At 45.6% G+C, this 18,903-nt stretch overlaps 1 protein-coding gene, 1 long non-coding RNA gene and 1 pseudogene across 2 annotated transcripts in view; 1 reads left to right on the forward strand and 2 right to left on the reverse strand.

The window, feature by feature from the left end:
* The window catches only part of LOC125253453 (urokinase plasminogen activator surface receptor-like), a 551,125-nt gene that overhangs the window by 58,466 nt on the left and 473,756 nt on the right, over window positions 1–18,903 (reverse strand). The window lies entirely within an intron of this gene.
* On the forward strand, window positions 10,395–11,313 carry LOC125252473 (annotated as a pseudogene).
* On the reverse strand, window positions 13,471–14,783 carry LOC125253460. Its single transcript, XR_007181448.1, has 3 exons — window positions 14,282–14,783; window positions 14,106–14,201; window positions 13,471–14,026 (listed from the first exon to the last, which is right to left on the reverse strand). It is a non-coding gene; the product is annotated as an uncharacterized LOC125253460 (long non-coding RNA).

An 18,903-nucleotide genomic window follows, 5' to 3' on the forward strand; every position in this document is an offset into this window, starting at 1 on the left:
GATGTTTTATTAACCCTCAGGGGTCTGAGGATTTTTGGGGCCCTGGAGAAGTTTTGACATGCCCTGACATTTGTGCTTTTTTCAGTAGTTCATAAACATATTAATGACAAAAGTGTCATTACACTGTATTCAGCACAAACTAGGCTACAATAATATGTGAGGAACATGTATGTACATGTTTGTGTTTTTGAACTTAAAAAACTTAAGTCACTGAAATAAGGCCAAAAAAAATATATTAAAACTGTGTTCACAAGGATTCTGGGTATTGGAGGTTGTAGACTAGAGTTTTTGCTTCAGAATGAAGTAAAAAATATCCTTCCTACTCCTTCATATAAAACAATAGAGAGATTTAAATTTTCTAAGACACTTTTGGTCAAGAAACACAGTATGCATGGAGGCGTGAATCCTCATGTATAATGGGTGATTCTCACCTGAGAAGACAAAAGAATTGAATAATAATGACCTGAAATGACTTGCATATTAATGAGGCCTTTCAGTCAGGTAGGCTGTGAAAAAACCCTCTGTGATCATGCTGATAACAGGATTAAAGTCCACTCAGGACAAAAAAAAAAACATGATTTTTGTGATCTCATGCATGCACGTATTATTGCACATGATATGAAGAAAATTTTGTATAGGCCTATGTTAAATTACACTACCAGTCAAAAGATTGAACACATTGCCATTATAATGTTTTTAAAAGAAGTCTCAAGTCTCTAACCAAATAATGGTTTTCTATTTTAATATACTTTAAAATATAATGTATTTCTGTGATGCAAAGCGTATGAACATTCCTACCTCTAGGGCATTTCGTATAGGCTACTATATTTGTTATATTATAGAGCCTAAATGTTGATGTGCAGTTGACAAACTATACATCATTAAAAAGATCTAAGACTCAAGCTTCACATTTTGACTCTTAAAATCTTATATTGACCATAATTTCTTAATATGCTTAAAAGCATACACATTTGGAGAAATATTGATGTGTTGAATGAATGTTTATATCAATTTTCTGTACAGAGGAGTAATATTTATTATTCTATATTTATTGTCATCATTATGAGCGCTGGATGCTGTGTTTTTAATTCATAGCCTACTTGCAGCCGGAGGGCGCTCTGCCCCTTTTGTCCACAAATGCCTCAGTAAAAGAAGAGGCATATCATGTGACAATCAAGGAACTAACAGAGGCAAGAGATCGCTAAATATGGCTATTCAAAACACTTTTGAAGACAATAAATACACGATTGAGATGATGTATGCATGTATTGACTGAATTTGCGTCTGAATAGCGCTGGCTCCGTGGGCGTGGCTGCATTAGCGGATAATGAGCTGAATCACAGACTTCTGACATGGCTCTCTTTTCATACAGATTACATAAACACAGAAGGTTTGTATTCGATTTGACTTATATGTTTTAAAACCTGACATCTTAACGTTTTTTTAGACATAAGTGTAATTTTTTTGTCATTAGTATTCACTAAGATACAGTTCATTTTCTAAGAACTATCAGATTGGACTTCGTTCAGAGGGAGACGAAAGATCACGCATCATGTTTGTTTTCTTTATTTTACAAAAACAAAATTTTGTTTTTGTGAGCACAAATAAAAGAAGATATTCCACATATTAAAATGGTGTAATTTTGTCGGAGCCCTCTCCTCGGACAGCACGCCAAATACGCATACTACTACGCATACTTTTTTCCATCTGATTATTTGTAAGTGTGAACTCGTGAATGGAGTAAAGTGACTTGGAGATGGCACTTGTGAAGTCACTGGCCTGTAGTGGGCTTCTCTTTCTGACTTAAGACTTTGAAGCTCCTGATGTAACATAGCATTCTGTTGTTGCATCTCCTGCAACGCCGAAATAACTTCTGGAAGCTGACTGGTTTGTCGCCGCAAGTCTGCATTCTCTTGTTTCATCAACTGCAGCATGGCTGTAAGCTCTACTTCCTCTTCTCCTCACCCATCAGATGCACTTTGCCAATCATCTCTAAATGTCCACTTATCATGATCAAACTCTTGACTGACAGGAGAAGTCGATCTGGTGTGTGCTAACATACTTGGTGACTGGACTCTGCTTTGGCTGCGGTCTGGGAGTGGCTGTCGATGTGGCAATGGCTCACCAAGCTCGTAATCCACTAAATGAGTTGGTGGGTTGATCTGTCTTCGTGGACGCACAACAGGCGCTTCTCTCTCGGGTTGAGACATCTCTGTAGCAATTCACTTCATCCGGCTTGAAGGACCATGAAAAATCTTGTGATTCTTTATCTAATTGCTAGTCCGGGTTTGGTTGAAGGCTACAGTTTGTCCGGTCAGAACAAGGATGTCTCACTCAGATTATAATCCGAATCTTGGTTTATTACATGTGCATAGATGTGTGGTTCTGTGAATACAAAATACAAATATAAATATGGATATAAACATATATAAAACAAACACAATATTAATAAAGCTTACTTAATAAAATACTGATCAATAATGGAAAAAAATACTATTACAATATCTATTATGAAATACTTGAATAAATTGAGTTTGTGTTCAATACAATGCAAACTATGTGTGTGCGCTAACACTGGGCATGAGCTGTGCACGTGAACATGGCTGCTGCTGCCCGTGCAAACTAAGATGTAAACAAATTAGGAGTGCATGCGCGCTACCTGAAATGCGACCGTGCATATGCATTTATAAGTTACAAATATAACTAATACTGACAGCGAATGGCATACATAAATATGGAATGTCAGTAACGTCATAGCAGCAGAACATAATCAAGTAATCAGACAATTTAAACACCTATACAGGCTAAACAGCGTTTGTCTTAACATGCGCTGAGAATGCTCCGTAATGATTACTTACAGTGTGATGCACGCACACGCACAATCAATAAAAACCTCCTCCGATTTGGATTATAACTATTTACTTTAAACTACAACTATATACAATATTCAGCCGATCTCATTTTCCCATTATCAACCACCTGATCTCTTCTCCGTCACTTCGCGAACTCTGGTGGAAAGTTTTGGAATAGTCCATTTCGCGCTGAATGACAGGGTGACTGGGAGAGTCCTATTTATCAAAGGGGGACACTTTCTACAGTGTGCTTCTCTTCAGCCACTTAACTGTGACATACTTATAGTCAACAGAATATTTAAAGGAGATCATCAAAATAAGGTGTAACCAAAAGGGTAAATTCAGGCAACATGTTTATTTATACGCTGATTAAAAAATCTCTGTGAGCGTACCTTTTTGCGATATACTGACTGTGCAGCCTTTTAGTGAAAATTGGGTTCAGAACATGTTAGTGTGACTTTATCATTTACTGATTATTTAAAGAGATCTACCACCACAAACTAACATATAGTTGCACATTTGTTTGTCCTAGTTATTTACATGGATTTATTCTGTATGTGTTATTCAGATATGGTTGGCATGAGTGGTTGTTTCTAGTTTGTGGTTTGTTTTTTCATCAATGACCCAGTGTCACATTTTCCACAGAGATTACATCAAGCTTGATATTCTATCATAACACAGATACAATATGTAGTGGGTTTTTTCTTTGTCATAGTTTTTAAATGCTCAGTCTAACAATTTGCATATCAGGTTTTGAATAAGAGGCACCTGCTGGCCAGTATCAGATGTATAAAGAATCTTTGAATATTTACTGATTTTATCTGAGCACTTCATACTAAAATGATGGTATATATATATATATATATATATATATATATATATATATATATATATATATATTATTATTATTATAATTATTATTTTTAAGTTAACCTTCCATAGAAGTGCACTGTTTCTTTTCTTCAAATGTTTAGCTAGTCATTTTGAAACTCATTTTTTTAATAAATGTTTGTTTTTATGGGCTGAAAAGCAGATGAAGTCATGCACATTAATACTTGTGACAACTTTTAATTTACAATTGTATTTATATGTAAAAGTAATAGCACCATTAGTCATTCTGGTGACAGCATTAAACTTAAGGTCAGTCATTTGTGGCTTTGTGAACAAATTTGAAGTCAAGTCCAATTAATCAGTCTAATAATTATATCAAGAGGCAGTAAAAGTAATGCTAATCTGAAAAAATAAATAAAACCATGACAAGTTCCCTTTCGATACTTCACTCGTACTGCGTATGGGGAAAGGTCTCCTTTTTCCCCGTTACTGAAGCCTTTTTCAATAACGCAGTGTAACTGCATCGTCATTGGTTCACTCATAGACAAGTTGTTGAACCAATGACGGCGCGGCATAGCTGCGCGACCTATGGCGACAGAGCGCGCAAATATTCCCGCCGAAATGGGCGGGGTTTAGGGCTATATAAGCGGGCGTTTCGCCATAGGATTTCAGTTCTCTCTCCTTCAGCGACGACTTCACATCGCTCCTCGCTGATCTCCGGCTGAAGCCGTCGCCGGCTGGAAGAAGCTCGCCTGGAAAGAAGCTCTCGCCGCCGTCGAAGAGGCTCCACGCAGCGGACTGCTGAGCTCGCCGAGGAAGAAGCGCCGGCGCCCTCGTCGACTGCCGCCTCGAGCGCCGTCTCGAGCCGCCCGCTTCCCGCTTCCGGCCGCCTGCCAGCCCGTCTCCTGCCGCCATCCGGCGCGCCTAAAAGAGCGATTTTCCCGCGGTTTATTGCCGCTCTAAAAGAGCTTTCCAACAGCGGTTTTCACTGCTCTAGCGGCCCTCGCCGCTCTAAAAGAGCCCCTCAAACGCCGTTTTCACGGCGGCGGCGTTGTTACAAATGCCGCGCCACTCGTGTGGCACATGCAGAGCCCCTCTGCATGACGACGACGGTCACGGTGAGTGCGTCGGCTGCCTGGGCAGACCCCATGCAGAGGCCGCGCTCACCGGGACCTCGTGTTCTCACTGTGAGAACATGAGTCTCGCCTCTCTGCGCTCGCGGATCGCCTTCTTCAGTGAAGGCGATCTCGCCGCTCGCGCCCTCCCGTCTTCTTCCTCCCGCGAGCCGGCTAGGAAGAGACGGCAGGGTAGAGCGGCCCAGCGCACGGAGTTGGATGACGTCACGCCGGCTTCCCCGCGTGCCTCACCCTCTCCCCCGAGAGAGCAGTCCCCCGTCCTGTTCTCCCGCCCTGAGCTGCATCCCTCGGCAGATGCGAGCGACCTCATCTCTTTTGGCGGTTCTGGGGAAGAGCCGCTTGATGACGTCATGTCTCTCGCGGCCTCTGAATCCGAAGGTTGGGCCGGTGATTCTGACCCCGCCTGCCTTCCCTCGCTGGAGCCCATTGATTGCAAGCCGGGTATGGATGCCGAGCTCTTCCGCATCCTTTCGAAAGCAGTAGAGGTTTTGGACCTCGAATGGGCTCCACCAGAGGAGCCATCACGGAGCAGGCCCCTTGTCAACGTGCCGCACCGTTTTTCCCAGAGGTTCACAACGAGCTGACGAAGTCATGCCGCGCCCCGTATTCTGCCCGCCTATGTACTACGCATTATTCAGTTCTCACCTCTGTGGATGGCTCTGAAGAGAAGGGTTACGAGCATCTACCGCCCCTGGACGAAGCGGTGGCGGCTCACCTCTGTCCCCCCACGGCTGTGGGTTGGAAAACTAAGAGGGCCCTTCCATCCAAGCCCTGCAGGACCACTTCTGCCCTGGCTGGCAGAGCATATACATCCGCAGGGCCAGGCTGCCTCAGCGCTGCACGCCATGGCTATTCTCCAGGTGTTTCAAGCGAAGCTCCTCCGTTCTCTGGATGAGTCCGGCGTCGATGCACCTGCCTTCCGTGACCTCCGCAGCGCCACTGACTTGGCCCTGCATGCCACAAAGGCCACAGCTCAGGCCATTGGACGATCCATGGCCAGCCTGGTCGTGCTTGAGCGCCATTTGTGGCTCAACCTGACCGAGATTAAGGAGATGGACAAGACGGCCTTTTTGGATGCCCCGGTCTCTCCTTCTGGTCTCTTCGGGCCAGCAGTAGAGGGCTTTACGGAGCGTTTTACTGCAGCACAAAAGTCGTCTCAGGCTATGCGACACTTCCTGCCTAAACGCCCTAGCTCCACGTCTGCTTCCAGCCGCCCCAAGTCTGCGCCGGCTCAGCAGAACAAAACTGCCCCCTCTACCTCTCAGGCAGCACCACCCAAGGAACAGCGCCATCATAAGCGCTCCTCCTTCCCGAGGCAACGTCAGGGACCCCGGCCTAAGATTACGCTGGACCCGACGCCTCCTAAGCCCTCCTGATATTTCAGGAAGGAAGAGGATGGGGCAAAGTCTCGCCACGGCCGGACCACCCCAAAAGCTCTTTCGTTCCACCCCCCTCCGCCTCGTTCAGCTCCGGGCGTGGGAGATATGTTCAGTGTTGTACTAACTGGGCCCAGTGCTGCGTCCATGCAAAACGCTATTCTTATGGCAAACACTATGAATATTCTACCTTCTCTAAGAAAGAGCGAAGTTCCTCTTCCACTCTCTCCGGTGCACGGGCCCCCTGATTGGCGGCCCGTCACCCGATACCATTCAGCCCCTTGTCACACGGGCCGAGGCCTGGCGGGCCATCCCCGGAGTGTCAAGCTGGGTTCTGGGAACCATAAGTCGAGGCTACTCGCTTCAGTTCGCCCGAAGGCCCCCGCGCTTCAGCGGGGTGCTTCAGACTTCAGTCAACACGGACGACGTTCATGTCCTCCGAGCCGAAGTCACGTCTCTTCTGAGGAAAGGAGCTATAGAAATAGTCTCCCCCTCAGAGAGCAATTCGGGGTTCTACAGCCGTTATTTTCTAGTTCCCAAAAAAGATGGCGGTCTCAGACCCATCTTAGATCTCAGGCTCTTGAACCTCTCCCTCATGAGACGGAAGTTCAAGATGCTAACGCTGAAGCAGATCCTCGCGCAGGGGACTGGTTCTGCTCGCTGGACCTGAAAGATGCATACTTTCACATCCAGATAGCCCCCCATCACAGGCGATTCTTGAGATTCGCGTTCGAGGGTGTGGCTTACCAATATACGGTCCTTCCATTCGGACTGTCCCTAGCTCCTCGCACTTTTACCAAGTGCATGAACGCGGCGCTTTCCCCACTGAGACAGATGGGAATCCGGGTTCTCAATTACCTCGACGACTGGCTCATCCTAGCCCAGTCACGAGCCGAGCTGGAGCATCACAAATCCGTGTTACTCAGCCACTTGGAGTGCCTGGGTCTCAGGGTCAACTTTGCCAAGAGCTCACTGCTCCCCAGCCAGCGTATAACGTTCCTGGGTGCAGTTTTCGACTCAGTCCGTATGACGGCTGTAGTATCTCCAGAGCGCGCTCTGGCCATTCAGCAGCTCGCGGCATCGGTCAGGAACAGAGCCTATTTCCCTCTGAAGTTTTTCCAGAGGATGCTAGGGCTGATGGCTTCCGCCTCCCCGGTTCTGCAGCTCGGCCTTCTTCGGATGCGGCCTCTGCAGTACTGGTTGAAGTTCCGGGTCCCTCCTCACGCCTGGCGGCACGGCCGCCTGCGTCTCAGGGTCAAGTCAGGCCTGTTTGGCAGCTCTGAAACCCTGGATGAACCCTGTATGGTTCAGCCAAGGGGTACCCCTACAGGCGGTGTCCAGAAGGACGGTGCTCTCAACGGATGCGTCCAACACACGTTGGGGCGCTCTTTGCGAGGGCAGACCGGCCTTCGGCTCGTGGTCTCACGAGGAATGCCATCTGCACATCAACTGCCTCGAGATGTTGGCAGTGATTCGAGCCCTTCATGCGTTACAGGCACACCTGACAGGGCGCCACGTCTTAGTCCAGTCGGACAGCATGACAGTGGTGTCATACATAAATCACCAGGGCGGTCTTTTGTCCAGCCGCTTATGCACTCTGGCGAAGCGCTGGCCCATGTCTGGCCCAGCACCCTCCTTTACGCTTTTCCCCCGATCGCTCTGATCCCACAGGTCATCAGACGAATCAGGGAAGACAAGCACAGAGTCCTCCTGGTGGCCCCGCTCTGGAGGAGCCAAGTTTGGTCCTCAGAGCTGTTCAGGCTTTCCACAAAAGCTCCGTGGCCGATCCCCCTGAGACGGGACCTCCTCTCTCAGGCGAACAGGACGATTTGGCATCCCCAGCCAGAACTCTGGGCTCTGCACCTCTGGTCCCTCGACGGGAGCCTGCTAACCTCCCCGGGGACGTGCTGAATACCATTTCTCAGGCAAGAGCTCCGTCCACGAGACGCCTCTATGCCCAGAAATGGTCGGTCTTTGTTGACTGGTGTTCTACATGCAACATAGACCCAGTGGAGTGTGACGTATCTCCGATACTATCTTTTCTCCAGGAGCGTTTGAATCTGGGTCGCACCCCTTCAACGCTCAAAGTTTACGTAGCAGCCATTGCAGCGTTTCACGCTCCTATCGCTGGCCAGTCAGTGGGACGAAACAACCTCGTGGTGCGTTTCTTGAGAGGTTCTAGGCGATTAAATCCTCCTCGTCCTCTCACTGTTCCCACCTGGGACCTCTCTTTGGTCCTCAGAGCTCTTAAAGGGCCTCCCTTTGAGCCACTGCGTTCAGCTGACCTCAGGCCCCTGACACTCAAAACCGCTCTGCTACTTGCACTAGCATCGGTTAAGCGAGTTGGTGACTTGCAGGCCCTCTCCGTGAGCCCTGCATGCCTTGAGTTCGGGCCCAACGACTCCAAAGTCGTTTTGAAACCTAGGCATGGCTATGTCCCTAAGGTGCTCTCGACTCCATTCAGAGCACAGGTTATTTCCCTCTCAGCGCTTCCTCCCTCGTCGGACGAGCGAGAGTTGGAACTACTCTGCCCTGTCAGGGTATTAAGGACCTACGTTGATCGATCACAGCCTTTTCGGCAATCTGATCAGCTCTTTATCTGCTTTGGTGGCCGCACCAAGGGGTCTTCGGTCTCAAAGCAACGTCTTTCGCGTTGGATAGTCGACGCTATTGCTCTTTGTTACTCCTCTATGGGCCTCGACTGCCCCATAGGAGTTAGAGCTCACTCTACTAGAGGAATGGCTTCCTCTTGGGCCTGGTCTAGTGGAGTTTCGATTAAAGACATCTGTGAGGCGGCCGGCTGGTCCTCGCCGTCCACTTTTGTCAGATTTTATCATTTGGACGTCCCGACCTTACAAGCTCGGGTCCTCTCGGTATGATCCAGCGGCCTCTATCGAGCTCCGCTTCATGCCACTCTGGGAGTTAGCTCCCTTTTTGTAGTGTAACGAGGGTTCGACAGCTCCGGCCTTCTCACTTGTCCTCTGGTTCCCTCACGGTGCCCAAGACAAGTCCACTCGTTCCCTGCCGTGGCACGGCGCGGTTGAATTCGTTCCCCATACGCAGTACGAGTGAAGTATCGAAAGGGAACGTACTCGGTTACTAACGTAACCTCAGTTCCCTGAGATACGGAACGAGTACTGCGTTACATGCCGTGCCAAGAGGCTGCGGCTTCAGTGTCGTCGCTTCAGTCGAATGACCTGAAATCCTATGGCGAAACGCCCTCTTATATAGCCCTAAACCCCGCCCATTTCGGCGGGAATATTCGCGCGCTCTGTCGCCATAGGTCGCGCAGCTATGCCGCGCCGTCATTGGTTCAACAACTTGTCTATGAGTGAACCAATGACGATGCAGTTACACTGCATTATTGAAAAAGGCTTCAGTAACGGGGAAAAAGGAGACCTTTCCCCATACGCAGTACTCATTCCGTATCTCAGGGAACCGAGGTTACGTTAGTAATCAAGTACGTTATCACTGACAATATGTTCTTCGCCTCAGACACTGCAGTCTTCACTAACTTTTATGCATATCATGTGACAGATAATTATCAAAATTGAAATAAACATTTTTTCCGTCTGTGCCAATAGCCTGGTTAGTGCACCGACATAAATAAAGGTACAAAAAGCCCATAAATGTAAAAAATTACATATCTGTCTCTATCTCCTGTCAGGAAGATTTTTTTATTTTTTTTACCTGAAACATATTCATATCTGATGTTTTATGTGACGTGTAGCAGATGAAGTAATATATTCTTGTGATAGCTATGAAGTCAGTCTACAAAACACAGTACAAAGAGACATTCACTCTTCAGGTGATGAATTTCTCTTTTTGATTCAATTTCTTATTTTTCTTTACCATCAATAATAATCAACAGTGTAATTGTGTTTATCTGTCCAAAGGGGTTTGGGACAATTATTTAGATATTGAATTAAAAGAGAATGGTTTTGTTTTAATAAACAGAACTGATTCATATAAGGGAAACATGTCATAAATATTAGATTTTAGACTATGAAAAATATTACTGAGCTATATATAAAACAATTATTAAAAGTCATAAAAAATAAGTCATTTTAAAATGAAGTGCTCCTGTTATTTGAATGTAAATGGGGAATTTTAGAATTACAAACTGTTCAAATTGGATGCATTCAAAATATTCAAATCTTATTTATTTTGATTTCATTCACTAAGCCTGAATTCCCTGGTTCATTTACGTTTCTCTTTTCCATTAAATCACAGTTGAAGTATATATGTTCAGCTGCTGAAGACAAACACGATGGAGATGAACAACTATACAGTGAGCTTCACCACACCTGAAGCATCTACAAACTCCACAGCTGATTCTTTCTGGTTACTCGAAAGTCTGAAATTGTGTATGTACAGCATCAGTCTCCTGTTTGGTCTTCCTACACACTCCTATGTAATCTGGCTCATCGTAACAGGAACAGGAAGTGGAGTCACATCAGAGTTCTTCAACCTCAATCTCTCTGTTTGTGAATTGGTAACTGCCTGAATTGTTTGTTTTATATAATGTCAGTTTGCTTTCAGAGAATCTCAAAATTGCCACTGTTTTTACTATGACTATTCTTCACTGGTCGTCCTCTGTTTCAATGTCTGATCTGTGTTGAGCGTTACCTGGCAGTGGTTCATCCTGTAACCTTTCTGAAGTACAAACCTCTCAGATATAGAGTGATCTGCTGCACCGTGGCATGGATAATTATTCTTGGCCCATGTTTCTGTTGCTTATTTATTGTCTTCACAAAAAATGGTGAAATACATACACAGTTTTTGTCAGTACAATTCCTGCTGACCCTCTGCATCCAAATGTTTTGTCTTGTGGCTGTTCTTAGAGCTTTGAAGCATTCAGGACCAGGAGAGAGAAGAAGAGAGAGAAAGGAGGAAAACCACATGAAGAAAAGAGCATTTCAAATTATTTTAATTACTACTGTGAGCATGACTATCATATATGTTCCATTTGCTACAACAGGATTAATTACCATTCTAACAAACAATTATATTCATAAACTCTGGATCACTAGTCTGATTTGTTATGTTCTGGCTGGTTTTGTTCAGCCTGTTCTTTATCTGCACCGCACTGGGATATTGTGCACCATAAAATTGTGATATTTTAATAAATTATTTAATTATTTCATTGCTATTTAATAATTTTAATGTAATAACTGATAAACTAATTGACTATTTGTGGAGGGAATTTGCGAGAGACAGTTACCCAGATACTTTTTGTGCAAAAGGCATGAAAACAACTAATATTGTGTGAAAACTGAATGGAGATTCTCAAATTATCATAAGATTTGTGAGTGATTTAGAGCACAGCAGAACTCGGTCAGATAAAGGCTTATTAATGAAAGTTCCTGTCAAAAAAAATTAATTGTATTAAAAGGGCAGCTATAAAAAATCCAGTGTTGAGCAGCAAACAGATATTTGAAGCTGCTAGTGTCTCTGGACTCTAAAGAACCTCCCCATGCAGGCTGGCAGTTGTACATAAAGATGCATTTCAGCCACTCCAAACCAAAGCTCACAAAGAGAAACATTTACAGTGGGTTTAGAAATACATTTTCAAACAGTATTATTGCTGTGGTGGTTTTTTTTTTGGGCCTTCCATCTCACTTCCCAATATTCCAGCCCAAATCATCACCCACCAGCTCCTTGCTGACATCACAGTCTTGTTGGAACATAGTGGCCACTCACCAACCATCCAGAAATCCATCCATTTAGACCATCCATTGTAGTACGGCATTAGTCAGTGAATAAAACTATTTAAAAATGAGTCTTTATGTATTTCTAAACCCACTGTAAATGTTTCTCTTTGTGAGCTTTTGTTTGGAGTGGCTGAAATGCATCTTTACGCACAACTGCCAGCCTGCATGGAGAGATTCTTGAGACTCCAGAGACACCAGCAGCTTCAAATACCTGTTTGCTGCTCAACACTGGCTTTTTTTTTTATAGCTGCCCTTTTAATACAATTAATTTTTTTGACAGGAACTTTCATTAATAAGCCTTTATCTGTTCTGCTGTGCTCTAAATCACTCACAAATCTTATGATAATTTGATAATCTCCATTCAGTTTTCACACAATATTAGTTGTTTTCATGCCTTTTGCACAACATTGCACTATTTCATGCTTTTCATCTTCAGAAAGATATTTCTTCCTCTCCACATTGCATGAGAACTGTGACTTGCTTAATAATGTGGAACAACCTCTAAGGGTTTCCATAGACCTGGCAAGTTATTTTGTCTGAGATTGATACCAGTTATGTAAAAAGACATGGATGAATAAACAAACAAACATTTTCTTAGGAAAAACTAAAATTTGAATGTTTATTCTACTGAAATCTTATTAATATGTCACTTGCATAATAATTTGGAACGCGGTGTAGACCACATTTAAAAAATGACATATGTTTTGTGGGTTACTGAACTGAGAAAGCAAATACAGAGGAGATGAATAACTCTATAGTGAACTTCACCACACCTGAAATTTCTACAAACTCCACAATGCATTCAGTTGGGCTAATGGACAGTCTGGTAATCTGTGTATACAGTATCAATTTGTTTTTTAGTCTTTCTGCACACTCCTATATTATATGGCTCATCATCACAGGGACATGAAGTGGAGTTGCATCAGAGTTCTTCAACCTCAATCTGTCTGTTTGTGAGCTTGGTATCTGCCTGAATAGTTTGGTCTTTGTGTGGCGGGGCGGTGTAATTTTGAGACACAAGCCCAAGGTTTTGTTCACTAATAATAAAGTCCGACTACGCCACCCTAAGGATTAACCCCAGGGAAAATATTCAAACCACCCAAATTGGGGAATATAGCACACAGGTTCGGTTCCCTCAAAATGAGGCCAGAGACATGAGTATAAAAAAATACAAAATGTTTATTAATACAAAAGTTAATTAAAATACAAAACAATGAATCACAAAAAAATACACGAAACCCCACTTCAAACACAAATTACAAAAAGAGAAAAATATCAAACAAAACCAACTTGAGGTAGTATGTATTTGTATATGTATATGTATATGTAAAACAAAAACAGTAATACCAGCAGGGGCTGAGGCTCCCAACGACTGGGATCAATGTAGAGTTTGGTTTCACAAGAGCACACTTCCACACGCACACACACCCGTGCACTCTAATCACACTATCAAACACTCAAGGTGTACACCGCACACGATGAAGGAGAACCACCACCACAAGGAGGGAGATCAAACCACCCGTGGGACCCCGCCTCCTGCAATAAATCAAAAAGAAAATAAATAACTTTGAAAATAAACTGGACAGAAAGGGCAATATGAACATCAATGCAGCAACTCCTCACATAAGTGGTATCAACAAACAAAAGTGAGGAGAAGCAACAATGTAACCAAAAAATCAGATAGTTAATCACCTGAAATTGTTACAAACACCAACTTCTATACAGTAAATCACCACACGATTTGAATTGCATTCATAGGTTAAACATGCACATGTCGACAGATTATAGTTTCACAAAAAAAAAAGATCAAAGCAATACAATCAAACAAATATCCACAAACTTAAAGAAAAAGAAAAAGAAAAAGGTTAAATGATTTAACCATGGTAACTAATAATGAAATAAACCAAAACATGAAGCAGGGCACTAGAAAGGCACGTAATAGAATCAAACCAGCAGTCCCCTTTAATAAACGTTGATGACTTCGTCGGCGCGGCTGTATGGACAGCCGCTCTTTTAACAGCGCGAAGACAGCAGCAAGAGCTCACGGCAGCAAACAATCACGGCATAAAACGATCACGGCAGCAAACAAATCACAGCATAGAACGAGAGGGAGAATCCTACATTGAACAAAAGGAGATGTTAAAAAAAGAATAATATTATGCTTACCCAGATATAAATTGCCTTTAAAACACTTACCATCAGGATATCACGCCGAACAAAATGCTTCATAGGCACGGGCTTGTCACAGTCATACCCACCGCTACCATCATGGGGTACAAGAAGTCATATATACTGAATTAAGCAAGAAAAGATGTTAAATATACTATACTCACTTTATACTAACCACGCAACGAGCTATTAACATTGCATACCTGAGAGGCAAACAGTCATCAAACCCACTAAGCAGCACAAAAAGGAAAGCAGCACCGGACCATAAAACTGCATTCTAAATAAACACAGTTTTAGATTATGCACGCCAACAATTTCTAAGTCACCGTATTAAAACACAGCACACTTACCCACAGCCACCGTCAACACAGCCAAAACAAAGGGGGAAAACGGACGTGACGCATCCCAGGTAACAGCCAATCGGCCTTTAAATAGGAAGTACTATTCACTGATAGGCAAACACTGCTGTCAATCACCTAATCCTGTTACATTCCATCCCCAATTTCTGCAATGTCGTCCCGACGGTGAATCAAACAAAATCCCACCTAGGAACTCAGTTCCAAGGCCGAAACAGGGTACCAGCTGTACTACTCACTATGCTGGCCACTGAACCTGCCCCCACTGTTCGAGGGAGATGGTGCAAATTAGAGTGCTGACCTGCCGTCCTCCTCCCAGTCCTTCTTACCATAACCTCACCTACCTCTAATGAGTTGGAAGGCAATACAACTGGCTGTGAGCCCACCTCAACCTCTGTTACCCTAGGGGTTTCCACAGCTTGCCGGACACCAGATGTCTGAGGAAGAGAAGGACCAATGTCCTGTAACCTTGTCCTACCTCCAAGTTGTGGTGTCTCTGGCACTAAGACAAACAAATCCTCCTCATCATCATCATACCCCTCTTCCGGAGGCTGCAAAGACTCAGCCACCGGACTATCAGGCAACCCAGTAGGCAGATCCTGACAGATCTGGGCCTTCAGCAAGGATCGGTGCACATGCTTTACTTTTCCCAGATCCATGGTAGGAGCAATGGTATATACTGCCCCACCTTCCTTGGGTGCTCTCACAACCTGGTACACCACTGAACTCCACAGGTCTTGGATTTTACATCTACCCCTCACACTATGATCACGGAGGTATACCAATTGACCCTCCTTCAGTGGTGCTCCCCTTACCTGCTGGTCATGCCGAGCCTTTCGCCGATCGGCTGCAGCACCCAACCGTTCACGAGCACTCTCAAACGCAACTTGCAACCGATCCTGCTGCTCCAGAATCCACCTATGAACGCTGCCGGCCAACGGCTCTTGGACTCTGCCCAGCAAGAAGTCAACCGGAAGTCTGGGTTCCTGCCCGAACATTAAATAATACGGGGATTCCCCAGTTGTCTGATGGGGAGTGGTGTTATATGCAAAGAGTACTTGTGGGAGGCAAAGTGGCCAATCACCCTTTTTGGAAAACGGCAAAGTGCGCAACAGATCATGCAACGTTCTATTGAAACGTTCGCACTGACCGTTTCCGGCCGGGTGATATGGGGTCGTACGTGACTTCTCGACTCCATACAAACTGCAAAGCTGTTGAAGTAGGACGGATTCAAAATTCCGACCTTGGTCAGAGTGGATACGACCCGGCACACCGTATTTACAAAACCACTCTACCACAAGAACCTGAGCTACAGTTTCTGCCCGTTGGTCTCTAGTGGGGACTGCCAAGGTGTATTTTGTAAAAACATCGTTCATAACTAACACGTTTTCAAGGCTAGACCTTGAGGGCTCCAACACTGTGAAATCCAAGGCCAGAATTTCATTTGGCCGAGCAGCCAACAAATGCCCCATGAAACTACCAGGTGCAGAGGGGACGCCTTTGGCACACTGGCACCGCTCACACTCCTGGCACCAGCGGGTAATGTCTGCAGACATACCAGGCCAATAACACCGCTGCCGCACCAGCTGAAATGTGCGTTCTACCCCCTGATGCCCATGCTGTTGGTGAAGCTGGGTCAAGACATCATGTTTCATGGCTGCAGGCAATAATACCTGGAAGATTTCCTCTCCGCCATCTGAGCACAATACTCGCCGATAGAGCACTCCATCAGTCTCCACTAGGCGGTCCCATTGACGGAGCAGAATAACTGCCAATCTGGAGAGTTTCTTACGCTCTTCAGGAGTTGGGGGCAACTTACGCCTCCAAAAAACCAACAACTCACCTATGACTGAGTCTGCCCCCTGCTGAGCACTCATGTCACTAACTGAAGTACAAGGAAATGAGATAACCTGATTGACCGAGGTCACCAATCCACCTTGGGCAGCTTGCTGCAATGCCACTGGAACAGCCACAGCGGGACAAAACTCATTTACTACCCCTGTACCTGAAACGTTTTGACGTGACAAGGCATCAGCATTACGGTTGCTTCTCCCTGACCTATACCTGATCTCAAAATCAAATGATGCCAATTGGGCAGCCCAACGCTGCTCCATGGCGCCCAACTTTGCAGACGTCAGGTAGCTGAGGGGGTTGTTATCAGTAAAAACCACGCATTTATGGCCCAGCAAGTATTCCCTGAATTTTTCAGTCATGGCCCACTTGAGCGCCAAAAACTCCAGTTTCATTGAACTGTAATTGGATGTATTGCGCTCAGTGGGCCTAAGACTGCGGCTGCCATAAGCTATAGGGCGTACTTTACCTTGTTGCTCCTGTGAGAGGACTGCCCCTAGTCCTCCCTGACTGGCATCTACCTCTAAAATAAAAGGTAGCGAAAAGTCAGCATAAGCAAGCACTGGAGCTGTGGTTAACTTACCTTTCAACCCCTCAAAGCTAAACTGACATTCCGCTGACCAGGCTTCAGCAAACTCCTGAACACCCTGCTTCGGCCGCTTGGGATTTGCTAGCTGAGCCACCAACCTATGAAGAGGGGCAGCCAACTTGGCAAACCCCTCCACAAACCGTCGGTAGTAGCTAGCAAATCCCAAAAATGAGCGCAACTCCGCAACACTGGTGGGACAACGCCATTGTGCAACCGCCTCCACCTTCCCTGGATCAGTGGAAACTCCATCTGAAGAGATGACATGCCCCAAATAATGCACTTCCCTTTTGAAAAAAGCACACTTCGATAATTTGGCCTTCAACCCTTCACTTTGCAAGCGGCTCAGGACTACCTCCATCCGGGAAAGATGTTGATCTACCGAGGAGGAAAAGACAACAATATCATCAAGATAAAGGAGGAGGGACTGGCACTGCTGATCCCCAAACAACCGTTCCATCAATCGTTGGAAGGTGCTTGGGGCATTGCACAGCCCAAAGGGCATCCTATTCCACTCAAAGAGGCCAAACGGGGTGCAGAAAGCAGTTTTAGATTTGTCCCCCTCAGCTACAGGTACCTGATTGTACCCGCTGGCCAGGTCCATGGTAGAAAACCAACGGGCCCCAGCCAGCGAGTCCAGAGTCTCCTCTATACGGGGTAGAGGGAACGCATCCTTCCTAGTCTTTGAATTTAAGCGACGGTAGTCCACGCACATGCGCAGACTACCGTCCTTCTTTTTGACCAGAACAATGGGCGACGCATAGGGACTGCAGCTCTCTCTAATTACCTGAGTTTCCAACAATTGATTGATATGTGCCTTGACCACCTCATACTCGGATGGAGGAATACGCCTGAACCGCTGCCTAACAGGGATGTCATCCAACAAGGGGATCTCATGGGATATCAAATTTGTGCATCCCAAATCCCCATCGTTCGCAGAGAACACAGGCACATACTTCTCCAGTAGTGCCCTGACCTTACCCTGTTCTTCTTCTGACAACACAGATAAGTCTAACATGGCTATCTGTTCTTGCACAGTAGGGGAAACCTGCACAAACTGTGTACTCACCTTAGCTGTAACAGTCTTAACTTCTGCGACCTCCGGGGGCAAACTAATCACATCAACCTTATTCACAGTGCCAATAACAGTGCTAGCGTACAATACCACATCTACAGTACCCACATTAACTACTGGCACATAAACTGTACCACCGTCCACCCTTAAGAGAGCAGGAGAGGCTAGCAAACCTACCGGTAGACCAGAAACTGGTGGTTCAAACAGTACTGTACCACTCGAATATTGCAATGAACAGGTTGCAGCAACCAATTTCATAGTGCCACCCAAGATGCGCCACGCCCGATGTCCCCGCACTCTAACTCGCCCTCCGCCATCTGAAACTGGCTGAACGTCAACCTGGTGGCAATGCTGTAAGGCCTGAAAAACAAAATTAGGGGCCTGTGATACCACTGGTAAGTCAAAGAGAGCTGTGCCATGCTGGCCAAAGAGCTCCCGGTAGCAGCGGCTCAGGATGTTCATACCTAACACCCCAGGAACTTCTGCACACACACCACCGGGAGGATCTCTGACCACCAGTATGCCGCAGCCTGAAATTACTCGCCCACAGAGTTCCACATCTAATTCCAAATAACCAACATAAGGAATTGAAAGGCCGTTTGCAGCTCGAAGTTGTAACCAATGACACGATCTAAGCTGTTCCTGACCCCACGACCCAAAATTTGTCCCAAACCAACTCTCAGTAATGGTGGACACCATAGAACCAGTGTCCACCAGGCAAGGTATCTGAGCCCCACCCATAGATACAATAAGCTGTGGACAAGTAGACATAAGGCGTGACATAAAATCAAAATCAGTTACAGTTTTGGAGCCTATCCTTTTCCCAACCAAATTGTGGCCCTGCAACTCGGTGGGAACTAGTTTTCCGACGGCTGCTCGGATGACTGTCCACCCCTCATTACGGCAGAATTCACACGGGCTGATGGTGAAGCAGATCTCCGCTCCCCATCGCAATCT

The sequence above is a fragment of the Megalobrama amblycephala genome, linkage group LG18, assembly GCF_018812025.1.
Source record: "Megalobrama amblycephala isolate DHTTF-2021 linkage group LG18, ASM1881202v1, whole genome shotgun sequence".
Classification (NCBI taxonomy): Eukaryota; Metazoa; Chordata; class Actinopteri; order Cypriniformes; family Xenocyprididae; genus Megalobrama; species Megalobrama amblycephala.